The following is a 16,027-nucleotide window of genomic DNA, read 5'->3' on the forward strand; positions in this document are numbered from 1 at the left end:
GAGGCGTGGGTACAGGGCCTCCTGTCCTGGACCCAGTGTGCTACACCGAAAACCAGGCCCTTTTTTGAACAGAAGAGAGACCTTTCCTCACACCAGACTTGGGGTGTGGCTCAGGAGAGCTCAGGCGGCTGAAATAACATGCTCCAAGCCACTGCTGAGCTGTGCTGAATCTACGGTGCCAGCCTTCAGAGTAAAACCAGCCAACAGCAGCGAGATAACCCAAGACAGTACCTGTGGGACATCCTTGTCCCTAGCACAGTATATAGGCCAGCATAGGCTCAGATTGGAGAAAAGGGGTAGGGTGAAGAGCAGAGAGGAGACTCCAGATGCTATCTGCCACCTTCCCCAAAGGGGCCAACTCTGTTCCCTGCATCCTCCCCTTGGCAAGAAGAACCAGACCTTCAGTCACATGTAGGGTGGTGGGAATGGAGATGTTTGCTAAACACGGCCTCTGCCTCTTGAGAATCCCTGGAGAAAAGAGGATTATCTAAGTGGCCAAGTCATAAGGATTGTCCTTCCCTAGTTCAGCAGGGCCAGCTGTCTGTTGTTTGGGGAACCCTAGCGGGGGCTGGATAAGAAACCATCAAGGCCCAGAAATGTCAGCCACCACCTTGTGCAGGACATACTAGATGTGAGAACTTAAAATACTGACTCGCCCCTTCTTACAAAAGATCTAACATGGCAATGGTTTAACAAATTATAATTTCTTTTAAATAACCCAAGACACCCATGACGCTTCCAAATTTACAGAGCAAGATGCACTTGAGAACTTGGTAGAAAAGGATTCGCAGTCGCTCCTTCCAGGAGCTGGACCCCACAGGCTGGGTCAGTTCACCTCCAGCACCTCCGTCTCCGGAAGGCCGAATTTGGTCTTGTGATTGTCAAAGAGCTTCACCAGGGCCTCCATGTACATGGCGTGGTACATGTCGATGTCCTTCTGGGTCGGGTACTCCAGCTTGGGGACGGTGATGGGCTCACCCACAACAGTAGTGATAGGCTTGGAGTAGGGCACCAGCCCCCAGGTGTCAGAGGAGAAGAGGCCTCGGCCATGGAAGATGCACGGGGCAAAACCAATATACTTCTGGAACTTCTTCTGGACCCAGCGGCCCCAGAAGCCTTCCTCAAAGATCACCTGCTTGTACACCTCATTCTCTCCAAAGGAATAGGTGGGAACCAGATCAGCTCCATGGCGCAGGGCCAGCTTTACAAAGCCCTTGCAGTTCCACAGAGTGACTGCGTTCTTACCAGGCATGGACCTCAGGGACTCGGCTGCACCTCCCACCACGATGATGATAGCATTGCCACTCCCGTTCTTTGAAAGCAAGTAGTCTATGGTGTCTCGGTTGACAGGGCAGATGCCTCCAGACATCAAGTACTCCCGAAGGACAGGCATCCGGAAGTTGCCAGCCAACTTGGCCAAGTAGGGCCTTATGCCGGGAAACTGTTTGCTAACTTCGGTCGCCTCCATGCTGAAGTTGCAGAAGGCACCCAGGCCCATGATGCCATGGGGATGGTACCCAAAGATATAGTTCCTGGTGGTCAGCAGGTTTTGCGTCTTCACCAGCTGGATGGGAAAGTAGTCTCGGAAATAGCGCCACATGGCCCAGTTCCGCACCCACTGCGGTCTCCTGCCACCATTCTTGGGCGTGTTCCAGTCAAAGGCCAGCCAGGTGAAATAGAGCACAGCTAACGGCCAGCAGTCGGTGCAGAAGGTGCACATGAGAATAACACTGCAAGCCACTCCTAGCACCAGGAAGGACAGGACCCACTATAGGACTGAGATGACCTGGAGCTGCTTTTCCACCTTGGACCTGTTGAGCCAGGAGACAGAAAAGATGTCTTGGAGGGCCGCGAGGATGCTGGAGCCAGTGCCCCATCGCCCAGACCCCTTGCATGACAGGGCAGATCCTCCATTCTTGTTCTCGCTATGGGCAGCTTCGGCTGGACGCTCACCCCGCAGGACTCCAGAGTAGGCGGTGATGAGGGTCTTCATGCCGAAGTCGGTGCACGTCACGGCCCTGCAGAAAGCTGCCTCCCGCCGCGCCCCTGGCCCATGCCCCGGCCACCAGGGCCGGAGCTTGGGGAGCTGGGGAGCAGCGCCCAGGCCTAGGCAGTCAGCTGCTGCCACTCCAGTTAAGCCTAGAAGCCAGCGAAGCGCGGCCACGGCCTAGCCTTGTGATTTTTTTAAAAAAAAATTATTTCTTGAGATTATACTTACATCACTTTCCCTTACCCTTAATTCATCCTCCCATGTACCCTGCCTTGTTCTCTTTCAAACCATGGCCTCTTTTCTCACTCCTGCACACATTCATTTATGTACATAAATATTTCTACATACATAAACACAAACTGCTCAGACTATATAATCTTTTTTGTATGCATGTTTTTAGGTTTGACCATTGGTTTTGGGTCGCCAATAATAAGTGTGTGCTCCTCATGAGGAAGACTATTTCTCCTACCCTCATCATTCTTTGGTTGAGGTGTTTTCATTTAGGGTTGAGTCTTTGGGTTTTTGCTACCCATACATGTTGTTGAGACATTATGGGAAATGCTTCTGTTATTACTTGGAGGCACAGTCTCACAGCAAACTCCCTGATTCTCTGTACTCCCTGACTCTCTGTCCCTTACAATATTTCCACCTCCTCTTACTCAACTTTCACTGGGGTGTGGGAGTGTGGACTACACAGCCCTGTGGTTTGATTGATTGTGGTTTTGTGTAGTCGTCTCCATCTGTTGCAAAGGGAAGTTCATTGATGAAGGATGATGACTATACTTATCAGTGAGTATAAATTCATGTTTATAGTTGTTACAGATTATTCTGGTTTAGTGGCTGCACAGTTTCCTATAATAACCATAATTTCTCTAGGATTGAGTAGTTAGGTAGTTTTCCCCTACAAGGTATGGTATTCCTTTTGATGTATGGGTCTTAAAATCAATTGGAGGGCTTGTGGTTAGCACTAAGGTATGTTTGTCAATAGTGAGTTTGTAGGGTTATCATACCCTGCTGGTTATTGTTGAGGGTTCATAGGTATCAAGCTGGGTAAAGATTATGTAGGTTGAAGATGCTTTCTTCCATTGTATACTTTTAACTCCTTTATCAAAAATGAGGTGTTCATAGGTTTGTGGGTTAAAATATGGGTCTTCTATACGATTCCATTGGTCGACTTCTCTGTTTTTATGCCAGTACCACACTGTTTTCATTACTGTAACTCTGTAATAGAGTTTGAAGTCAGGGATGGTAATGCCTCCAGAAGATCCTTTATTGTATAGGATTGTTTTGGCTATCCTGGGTTTTTTGTTTTTCCATATAAAGTTGATTATTGTCCTCTCCATTTCTGTGAAGAATTTTGATGGGATCTTGATGGGGATTGCATTGAATCTATAAATTGCCTTAGGTAGAATTGCCATTTTTACTATGTTGATCATCCCAATCCAAGAGCAAGGGAGGTCCATCCATTTTTTGGTATCCTCTTCAAATTCTTTCTTCAATGCCTTTAAGTTCTTGTCAAATAGATCTTTCACTTCCTTGGTTAGATTTACCCCAAGATATTTTATGCTGTTTGTGGCTATCGTGAAAGGTGAAGCTTCTCTGATTTCCCTCTCTGCTTCCATATCCTTTGTGTATAAGAGGGCAACTGATTTTTTGGAGTTGATCTTGTATCCTGCCACATTACTAAAGCTGTTTATCATCTGTAAAAGTTCTTTGGTGGAGTTTTTGGGGTCGCTTATGTACACTATCATATCATCTGCGAATAACGAAAGTTTAACTTCTTCCTTTCCAATTCGAATCACCTTGATCCCATTATGTTGTCCTATTGCTATTGCTACAACTTCAAGCACTATATTGAAGAGGTATGGTGAGAGTGGACAGCCTTGTCGTGTTCCTGAGTTAAGCGGGATGGCTTTGAGTTTCTCTCCGTTTAATTTGATGTTAGCTGTCGGCTTGCTGTACAACCTGTAGAAGAATGAAAATAGACCCATATCTATCACCGTGCACAAAACTCAAGTCCAATTGGATTAAAGACCTCAATATTAGCCCGAACACACTGAAAATGATAGAAGAGAAAGTGGGAAATACCCTACAACAGTTGGGCACAGGAGATTGCTTCCTATGTATAACCCCAGAAACACAGACATTAAGGGCAACATTGAATAAATGGGGCCTACTAAAACTGAGAAGCTTCTGTAAAGCAAAGGACACTGTCACTAAGACACAAAGGCAACCTACTGACTGGGAGAAGATGTTCTCCAACCCAGCCACAGACAAAGGTCTGATCTCCAAAATATATAGAGAACTCAAGAAACTAGACTTTAAAATGCTAATTAACCCAATTAAAAAAATGGGGCACTTAACTGAACAGAGAATTCTCAACAGAAGAAGTTCAAATGGCCAAAAGACACTTAAGGTCGTGCTCAACTTCCTTAGCAATCAGGGAAATGCAAATCAAAACAACTTTGAGATATCATCTTACACCTGTCAGATTGGCTAAAGTCAAAAACACCAAGGATAGCCTTTGCTGGAGAGGCTGTGGAGGAAGGGGTACCCTCACCCATTCCTGGTGGGAATGCAATCTTGTGCAACCACTGTGGAAGTCAGTGTTTCGGTTTCTCAGGAAATTCGGGATCAACCTACCCCTGGACCCAGCAATACCACTCCTGGGAATATACCCAAGAGATGCCCTATCATATGACAAAAGCATTTGTTCAACTATGTTCATAGCAGTATTATTTGTAATAGTCAGAACCTGCAAACAACCTAGGTGCCCTTCAATGGAAGAAAGGATGAAAAAAGTATGGAATATATACACGTTAGAGTACTACGCTGCGGTAAAAAACCATGAGTTCTCGAATTTTGCATGCAAATGGATGGAAATAGAAAACACTATACTGAGTGAGGTATCCCAGACCCAAAAAAAGATGAACATGGGATGTACTCACTCATAATTGGTTTCTAGCCATAAATAAGGGTCACGGAGTCTACAATAGTTGAATCTAAAGAAGCTAAGTAAGAAGGTGAACCCAAGGAAAAACATATAGTTATCCTCTTGGCTAAGGGAAGTAGAAAAAATTGCCAGGGAGAAAATTGGGATCTTGGGGGTGGGGTGGGATGGGGGTAAGGGGAGATGGGGAGAGAAAAGTTAGAAGGGAAGGAGGGGGGGCTTGGGGAAACAGGAGGATTGGGATAAAGGAAGGCTGTACAGGGGAGCACGGAACCACAATTCTTAGTTAAGGGAGCCACTTTAGGGTTGAGAAGAGACCTTACCCTAGAAGGGCTCCCAGGTGCCCAAGCCGAGGTCCCCAGTTAGTTCCTTGGGCAGCCGAGGATAGGGAACCTGAAATGACCCTATCCTATAGCAATACTGACGAATATCTTGCATATCACCATAGAACCTTCATCTGGTGATGGATGGAGATAGAGACAGAGACCCACACTGGAGCACTGGACTGAGCTCCCAAGGTCCCAATAAGGAGCAGAAGGAGGGAGAACATGAGCAAAGAAGTCGGGACCACGAGGGGTGCACCCACCCACTGAGACAGTGGAGCTGATCTATTGGGAGCTCACCAAGGCCAGCTGGACTGTGACTGAAAAAGCATGGGATAAAACTGGACTCTCTGAACATGGCGAACAATGAGGGCTGATGAGACGCCAACAACAATGGCACGGGGTTTTGATCCTACTTAACGTGCTGGCTTTGTGGGAGCCTAGCCAGTTTGGATGTTCACCTTCCTAGATATGGACGGAGGGGGAGGACCTAGGACTTACCACAGGGCAGAAAACCCTCACTGATCTTTGGACTGGAGAGGGAGGGGGAAAGGAGTGGGGGGAGGGGGAGAAGGGGGGGAGGAGGGGGAGAAAGGTGGGAGGAAGGGGAGGGAAATGGGAGGCTGGGAGGAGGTGGAAACATTTTTTTCTCCTTTTCTCAATTTAAAAATAAAATAAAATTAAATTAAAAAAAGAAAGAAATTTTTCAACATATACAGAGAAACTATGTTATGTCTTAATTTTTAATTCGCAAATAAACATTATTTTTAGAAACATTTTTTTTAAAAAAAAAAAAAGATTGTGTAGGTTGTCTCCTCCTTGTGAAGCTTGCATGACCATGGAAGTTAGACTGCAGAAAGGGAATGTTCAAGTCAGTTCAGTTAACAGGTCTCAGGGATCTTTTTCTGAACAGTTTGGTGTCTTCATCAATAGGGAATTACACTCTGGGCGGGAACAAAGGGCAACATCACTAGGCTGTATGTTTTAAGAGTCTCTTGAGAGCTCTGACCAACAACTCAAATACAGCTTCTCATATCTGGCACTGGTGCCTTAGTTAGGTGGCCTTTGGTTCTCAGGGGAGGACTGCCTTTGCATATGATAAAATCTCACTAACACTATCTCTATACATACTGACTAACACGTATATTTGTGTGTGTGTGTGTGTGTGTGTGTTTGTGTGTGTGTGTATGTTTAGGTAAAGAGTTAATAGTATGATTCTTTGTGGATTTTTGAAACATTCTTATGGTTGATTAACCAACCTCCCTCCTTCTCCTCTTCTCCCCTTCTCTAAGAACTCCATGTTTCACATTTCTGCTACCAGATATCTAGTATACTATTTTCCTTTGCCCTCCTCTCTGTATTTATCTCCCTCTTCCCCTCTAATCAGCAGTCCTTTCCATTTCTCCTTTATGGTCACTCTTACCCTGACATTACCCTCTCTTTGGCTCCCCAACAACCTTCTTGTGAAGGAGACATCCACCCTATCCTGGTAATTAGCTCTGTTTTATTTAACAGAACATGTACTCACATGTGAAAGTTTGGACCTAGGAGCCTCCAATAAGAGAAAACATGTAATATATTTTTTTCTGTGTCTGGGTTACCACACTCAGTAAGTTTCATCCATTTACCTGCAAAGTGTATGATGTCAGTTTTCATTATAGCTGAGTAGTATTCCATAGAGCCCATGGATCACATTTTCATATCCATTTGTCCATTGTAGGACCCTTGGTGGTTGTCATTTTCTAGCTATTATGAATAGGGCAGCAATGAGCATGCCTGAGAAAACATCTGTAGAGCATATGATAAGTTCTTTGGGCACATGCCATGGACTGGTATAGCTGGGTCATCTGGTAGATATTTTTTTTTTATTTTTTGAGGATTCTCCTCAGTAATTTCCAAGTGACCATACCCATTTAGAACTCCAACAGCAGTGGATGTGTATTTAGTTCTTGGCACTACCATCTTTGTTCTCTATCTTAGTTGGGCCCATTAAGCACTACATACAGCATTTGACCACTTTTCAAAAGTCCCAAAGTCTTCCACATCAAAAAAGTAAAACAACAACCAACCAACCAGACCAAACTAAAATTATTACCAGCTTAGGTCTGTCAGCAACTATTAATACCCCACTCTCTGGTACCAACTTCAGTATCAGTTATTTTTCTATTGCTGTGATAAGACCAAGGTAACTCATAGAAGAAAGAATTGGTGGCAGCTGAGGTGACTGAGGAAAGCCTTGGTGGCTAGGCCTGGGCCTGCTCCCTCAGCATTTCAGGACCTGAGGGGGCCACATGGGCCTGAAGGTGATGATGGGAGCCGAGGCATGGAGGAGCAGAGAGAGGCCGGCTCCAAATCACTGAATAGAAACTCTTAGGGGTTGGAGCTGTTGGAAAAGCCAAGCCTGCCCTGGTGATACAGCTAATTCAGAAACAATTTGTAGAGAGCAGGCCTGAGGCAGCAAACTCCACAAGAGCAGGTATAGGGGAGCAACCACTGAATGAGTGGAGCAGGGCCAGAGACCTCTGCAAGTCTGGGCATGAATTTGGGACCTTCAAGGGAGTATACCTGAGCCAAGACCCCTGCTGATCCAAATGTGAGACTGGGACCTCCAAGGAACTAGGCCTGAGCCAGGACCTCTCTGGGTCTGGCCATGAGACTGGGTCTGGGACCTTCAAGGCAGGAGGCAGAAACCAGAGACCTCTTCAGGTCCAGGCATAAGTCTGGGACCTCTGAGGCAGTGGGCCTGATCCAGGATCTCTGCAGATCTGGGCATTGGTCTGGGACCTCCAAGGTAGTAGGCCTGAGCCAGGTCCTCTGTAAGTTCAGATGCACACGGGTCTGGACCTCTATGGGAATAGATCAGAGCCAGAGACCTTTGCAGGACCAACCCCAAGCCAGGGACTTCTGCAGGAGTAGATCCAGACCAAGGACAATTAACAGAAACAGGTTTGAGCCAACAACCTAGGCCAGAGCAGTCCTGAGTGAGTGAACCCCACAGGGGCAGGACTGAGACACTGACCTGTACTGGAGTGAACCTGGAAAGGCTGAACTCCACAGGAGCAGGACTAAGCCAGAGACCTTGACCAGAGCAGGCCTGAGGCAGTGAATTCTACAGGAACAGGACTGAGGCAGAGACCTAGCCAAGAGCAGGCCTGGGACAGCAAAGAATTCCACAAGAGCAAACTCCACAGGAGCAGTGCAAACCCCGGGAGTGCTTAGCAACCTCCAGGAACACAGAGTGACCAATGAGTAATTGGAACCATAGCACTGGCTGCACCATGATGAACAACCATCTGAGCCTTGGATCCACTGGAAGCAGGAAGATTAATCACCAGAGTCACAGACAGCCCCAACAACACCAATTAGAGGAAAAGATGAGTAGACAAGGTAAGAACACAGGCAACACAACAAAGAACAACACGACACCAGTAAAATCTAGTGACCCTACAACAAGACTTGAACAACCAAGTATCAATGAAGCAGAAGAAAATGACCTAAAAAAAAATAACTTCAGGAGAATGTTTCAAATGCGTAAAGAGGAAATGAGAAATTCCCTCAAAGAAATGGAGGAAAAGACAAACAAAAAATTGGAAGGCATCAACAAATCCCTTAAAGAAAACCAAGCAAAACATCTGAAAGGAGCTACTCAAGACTTGAAAACTGAAATAGAGATAATAAAATGAAAAAAGAATGAAAAAATAGACTTCAAACTAAAATAAATAACTTATAGAAGCAGAAATCGTGAGAAAACGATCCAGAACCGCAAATGCAAGCATAAACAGCAGAATACAAGAGATGGAAGAATCTCAAGTGCTGAAGATACAATAGAGAAATTAGACTCATCAGTCAAAGAAAGCACTAAATCTAACAAAAGCTTAGCCCAAAATATCCAGGAAATGTGGGACACCATGAAAAGACCAAACCTAAGAACAATGGGTATAGAAGGAGAAGTTCAACTCAAAAAGCACATAAAATATATTCAACAAAATCATACTAGAAAACTTTTCCAATCTAAAGAAAAGCATGCCTATAAAGATACAAGAAATTTACAGAAAACCAAATAGACTGAACCAAAAATCTTTCACAACATAATAGTCAAAACACAAAACATACAGAATGAAGAAAGAATATTAAGAGCTATAAAAGAAAAGGCCAAGTAACATATAAAGGCAAACCCATCAGAATAATACCTAACTCTGAAAACCAGAAGGTCCTGGACAGATATTATGCAGACACTAAGAGACCACAGATGCCAGTAAGACTACTCTACCTAGTGAAACTTTCAATCACCATAGATGGAGAAAACAAATATTTCATAACATAACCAGGTTTAAACAATATGCATCCACACATCAAGTCCTATGAAAAGCTCATGAAGGAAAACTCCAACCCAAGGAAGTTAGCTGCGACCATAAAAACACAGGCACTAGATAATCCCACTCCAGCAAATCCCAAAGAAGGGGAACACACACTACCACCAAAATAAGAGGAATTAACAATCACTGGTCATTAATATCTCTTAATATCAGTGGACTCGATTCACTTATAAAAAGACACAGGCTAACGGAATGGGTACGAAAACAGGAGTTGACCTGTGGCATACAAGAAACACACTTCAACTTCAAATACAGATATTACCTCAGAATAAAGGGTTAGGAAAAGATTTTCTAGGCAAATGGACCTAGGAAACAAGTGGACGTAGATATCCTAATATCTAACAAAATAGACTTCAAACTAAAATTTATCAAAATAGATAGAAAAAATATTTCGTATTCATCACAGGAAAACATTAAGGTGAAGTCTCAATTATGAACATATTTGCCCCACATACAAGGGCAGCCACATTTGTAAAAGAAACATCACTAAAGCTTAAATCTCACATCAAACCCCACATACTAATAGTGGGAGACTTCAACACCCACTCTCAACAATGGACAGGTCTGTAGACAGAAAACTAACAGAGAAATAAGGGAACTAACAGATGTCATGACTCAAATGTACTTAACAGACATCTATAGAACCTTCCAACCAAGCACAAAAGAATATACCCTTTTCTCGGCACCTTATGGAAATGTCTCTAAAATAGACCACTTACTTGGTCACAAAACAAATCTGAACAGATATATAAAAATTGGAATAACCACCTGTATCTTATCAGATCACCATAATGTAAAGTTAAAATTCAATAAAACAAATTACAAAAAGTCTGTAAACACTTGGAAACTGAATAATGCTCATCTAAAATATCACTAGGTCAAGGAAGAATAAAGAAAGAAACTAAAGACTTCCCAGAATACAATGAAAATTAATGCACAACATACCCAAATTTATGGCACAGTATGGAAACAGTGCTAAGAGGAAAGCTCATAGCACTAAATACATACATAAAGAATTTGGAGAAATCTCACACTAGTGACATAACATCACACCTGAAACATCTAGAACAAAAAGAAATAAGTGCACCCAGGATGAGTAAATAACAGGAAATAATCAAACTGAGGACTGAAATCAATAAAACAGAAAGTGAACAATATAAAGAATCAAAGAAACAAAAAGTTGGTTCTTCAAGAAAATAAAAAGAATGGGCAAATCCTCATCCAAACCAGCTGAAAGGCAGAGGGAGAATATCCAAATGAACAAACTCAGAAATGAAAAGGGAACATGACAAGAGACACTGAGGATATCCGAGAATCATCAGGTCGTACTTCAAAAACATGTACACCACAAAATTGGAAAATTTAAAAGAAATTGACATTTTTGTGGATAGGTGCCATATACCAAAATTAAATCTAGATCAAATAAACAATTTAAGCAGACTGATTACCCTTAATGAAGTAGAGGCAGTCATTAAAGTCTCCCAGCCAAAAGAGCTCAGGACCAAACGGATTCAGTGTAGAATTCTCGCAGAATTGCAAAGAAAAGCTAGTACCAATACTCCTCACAATATTCCACACAATAGAAACAGAAGGAACATTGTCAAACTTCTTTTATGAAGCTACAGTTATTTGGATACCCAAACCACAGAAAGGTACAACAAAGAAAGAGAATTACATACTAAATCAAACACCTGATTTTTGACAAAGAAGCAAAAAATATCAAATGGAAAAAAGAAAGCATAATTAACAAGTGCTGCTGGTATAACTGGATATCAACGTGTAGAAGAATAAAAATACACCCATATCTATCACCATGTACAAAACTCAAGTACAAATGGATCAAAAACCTCAACAAAAAGCCAGCCACACTGAACCTTAGAGAAGAGAAAGTGGGAAGTACACTTGAACGCATTGGCAGAGGAGACCACTTCCTAAATATAACCCCAGTAGCACAGACACTGAGAGAAACGATTAATAAATGGGACCTCCTGAAACTGAAAAGCTTCTGTAAAGCAAAGGACATGATCAACAAGACAAAACGACAGCCTACAGACTAGGAAAAGATCTTCACTAACCCCACATCAGACAGAGGTCTGATCTCCAAAATATACAAAGAATTCAGGAAATTGGTCATTAAAGGAACACAGAATCCAACTAAAAAATGGAGTACAGACCTAAACAGAGAACTCTCAACAGAGGAATCTAAAATGGCTGAAAGACACTTCAGGAAATGTTCAACATCCTTAGTCATCAGAGAAATGAAAATGAAAACAACTCTGAGATTCCATCTTATATTGTAAGAATGGCTAAGATCAAAAAATTTGATGACAACTTATGCTGGAGAGGTTGTGGGGTAAAGAGAACACTCCAGCATTGCTGGTGGGAATGCAAGCTGGTACAGCCCTTTGGATATCAGTATGGTGATTTCTCACATAATTAGGAAACAATGTTCCTCAAGATAACAGTAATACCACTTTTAGGTATATATCCAAAGGATGCCCAGTTGTGCCACAAGGACATGTGCTCAACTACATTCATAGCAGCATTGTCATAGCCAGAACCAGGAAACAACCTAAATGCCCCTTGATCAAAGAATGGATAAGTAAAATGTGTTACATTTACTCAACAGAAAAAAAAATGACATCTTGAATTTTGCAGGAAAATGGATGGAGTTAGAAAAAATCATTTTGAATGAGGTAACCAAGACCCAGAAAGACAATTATCATATGTACTCACTCATAATTGCTTTTTAAACATAAAGCAAAGAAAACCATCCCACAAATCACAATCCCAGAGAAGCTAGACATCAATGAGGACCCTAAGAGAGACATACATAGATCTAATCTACATGAGAAATAGAAAAATACAAGATCTCCTGAGTAAATTGGGAGCATGGGGACCTTGGAGAAGGATGAAGGAGAGGTGAGAGGCAGGGAGGGAAGGAGAGAAAAAATATAGAGCTCAACCAACAAAAATCAATTTAAAAAATAGAATTAAAGTCCCTGATATTATTTTTATTCTTTCACGTTTTCTTCTTTTTCTCTTTATTTTACATTCCAATCACAGTCCGAACTCCCACCCTTCCTCCTGCCCCCCCCTCCTCCAGCCCACTCCCCATCCACTCCTACCAATGAGTAAGGGATCCCATGAGGAGCCAACAAAGTCTGGTACATTCAGATGGGGCAGTACCATGCCGCTTCATCCTACATTAAGGCTCACAATGGCACGCACCATAGGGAATGGGCTCCAACAAGCTAACTCATGTGTCAGGGATAGATCATGTGAAGACCCTGATATTAATGCACATACCTATGAAAATCTGATTTGTGACAAAGAAGACAAAATTGTACAATGGAAAAAAGAAAGCATCTTCAAGAAATGGTGCTGGCATAACTGGATGTCAACATGTAGAAGAACGCAGATAGAACCATATCTATTGTCACGCACAGTACTCAAGTCCACATGAATCAAAGACCTCAGCATAAATCTAGTTACATGGAACTTAAATGAAGAGAAAGTGGGAAGTAGCCTTGAACACATGGTCACAGGAGATCACTTCCTAGATAAAACACCAGTAGCACAGACACCGAGAGCAAGAATCAATAAACAGGACCTCCTGGAACTGAGAAGCTTCTGTAAGGCAAAGGACATGGTAAGTAAGATAAAATGCAGACTACAGAATTGGAAAAGGTCTTCACCAACCCCATAAAGAACTCAAGAAATGAGACATCAAAATACCAAATAATCCAATTAAAAAATGGGGTACAGATCTAAACAGAGAATTCTCAACAGAAAAATCTCAAATGGTAAAAAGATATTTAAGGAAATGCTCAATCTCCTTAGTCATCATGGAAATGCAAACCTAAATGACTCTGAAATACCATCTTATACCTGTCAGAATGACTAAGATTCAAAACACTGATGGCAGCCTACATTGGAGATTATGTGGTGTAAGGGGGACACTCCTTCATTTCCGGTGGGAGTGCAAGTTTATACAACCACTTTGGAAACCATTGTAGTGCTTTCTCAGAAGACGGAGAATCAATCTACATCAAGACCCAGCATGACCACTCCTGGGCATATAGCCAAAGGAAACACAATCATACCACAAAGACATTTGCTCAACTATGTTCATAGCAGCAATATTTGTGGTTTTATAATTTTTTATTCTTTTAATTTTTATATTCCAACCACATTTCCCCTTCCCACACCTTCTCCTGTCCCCCTTGACTCCCCAAGCCCAGTCCATATATATGCACTCTTCCCAAAGTGTAAGGGATCCTGGGGGGAGTCAACAAAGCATGGACCTTTAAGTTGAGGGAGGACCAAGACCCTCCCCCTGCATTAAGGCTGAGCAAGGCATCCCACCATAAAGAACGGGCACCGACAAGCTACCTCATGCACCAGGTATAGATCCTGGTCTTACTTTCAGGGGCTCCTCAGGTATCCCACACTACATAACTGTCTCCCACATGCAGGGACCTAGTTTGGTACCTTGGAGGCTCCACTGCTGTCAGTCTAGAGCTCACATGTTCCAAAAATCTCAGTTCAGCTGTCTCTGTAGATTTTCTCTCTATGATCCTGACATCCTTTCTCATATATTCCTTCCTCCCTCTCTGGACTGGATTCCCAGAGCTCAGCCTGGTGTTTGGTCGTGAATCTCTGCATCTGATGCTGTCAATCACAGGATGGCAAATGAATGGAACTAGGAAAAAAACCTGACTGAGGTAACCCAGGCTCAGAACGATGAACACAGTATTACTCACTCATAATAGGATACTAGATAAAAAGTAAAGGAGAACCAGACTACAATCCAAAGCTCCAGAGAAGCTAGGTGACAAGGAGGACCCTACGAGGGATCACCCTGGGAAGATGAGATCTCCTGGAGGCAAGGGGAGTGGTAAAGGAGAAAGGATGGGGCATGAGAACATGAGGGAATGGGATGGTCAAGTTGGGGAACGGACAGAGTGGGAGAGAAACAAAAGAGATATCTTGGTATAAAGAGACATTGTGGGTTTAGGGAGAAACATGCTGATAGGGAAATTCCCAGGAATCCATAGGATGATCCCAGCCAAGACTCCTAGCAATAGTGGAGAGGGCACCTCAACTGGCCTTCCCTTGTAATCAGATTGGTGAATACCACAACTGTCAACAAAGACCCATCATGAAGTAACTGATGGAACCAGAATCAGCATTATTCATAATAACCAGAACATGGAAACAACCCAGATGCCCCTCAAAGAATGGATAAAGAAAATGTAATACCTTTACACAATGGAGTATTTCTCAGAAGTAAAAAGGAAAACAATGACATCTTAAAATTTGTGCCAAATGGATGAAACTAGAAGAAACAATCCTGAGTGAGGTAAGCCAGATCCAGAAAGACAAACTCAGCATGACCTTATTTATAAGTGGATATAGATGTAAAGCACAGAATAGTCAGGTTACAATCCACAACCCCAGCAAAGGTAGGTAAAGAGGGGGACCTTAATAGGAACATACATGAAGGGAAACAGTTAAGATCTCCAGGGTAAACTGAGGAAGGGAGTAGAAGAGAAGTGATGGGGGATAGGAACACGAGGGCTCCAGATGGACAAGTTGGGGAAGAGACAGAGAGGGAGAGCAATTAAAGAGATATATTGATAGAAGGAGACATGACGGGGTTAGGGAGAAACCAGGTGCTAGGGAAATTCCCAAGAATCTACAAGGACCCCAGCTAAGACTCCTAGCAATAGTGGAGAGGGTGCCTGAACTGACATTTCCCTATAATCAGATTAGTGACTACCCTAATTGTCACCATAGAACCTATATCCAGTAACTGATCGAAGCCGATGTAGTGATCCAGAGCCAAGCACTGTGCTGAGCTCCTGGAGCTTAGCTGAAGAGAGGGAGGAGGGATCATGTGAGCAAGGGGGGATCAAGATCATGATTGGAAAAACCACAGAGACAGTTGACTCAAGCTAGTGGGAGATCATGGGCACTAGATTGACAGATGGGGAGCCTTCATGGGATGAAAGTAGGCCCTCTGAAAGTGTGTGACACTTATATGGCTTGACCCGTTTGGGGCCCCTGGTAGTGGGTCCAGGATTTATCATTATGGAAGTCTCTCAGAAAATTGGGAATCAGCCTACCTCAAGACCCAGCATTACCACTCTTGGACATATACCCAAAGGATGATCAATTATACTACATAGACACTTGCTCAACTGTGTTCACAGCAATATTATTCATAATAGCCAGAACCTGGAAACAATCTAGATGCCCCTCAACCAAACAATATATAAAGAAAACATGGTACATTTAACAATGGAGTATTATTCAGATGTAAAAGCAATGGCATCTTGAAATTTGCAGGCAAATGGAAAAAACTAGAAAAAATCATCTTGTG

General features: G+C 42.9%; 1 pseudogene; it reads right to left on the minus strand.

Moving 5' to 3' along the window:
- Window positions 1–1,993, minus strand: part of LOC142839899 (diacylglycerol O-acyltransferase 2 pseudogene) — a 177,410-nt pseudogene extending 175,417 nt beyond the window's left edge.
- Window positions 1,994–16,027: the final 14,034 nt, after the last annotated feature.

The sequence above is a fragment of the Microtus pennsylvanicus genome, chromosome 1, assembly GCF_037038515.1.
Source record: "Microtus pennsylvanicus isolate mMicPen1 chromosome 1, mMicPen1.hap1, whole genome shotgun sequence".
NCBI classification, from domain to species: Eukaryota; Metazoa; Chordata; class Mammalia; order Rodentia; family Cricetidae; genus Microtus; species Microtus pennsylvanicus.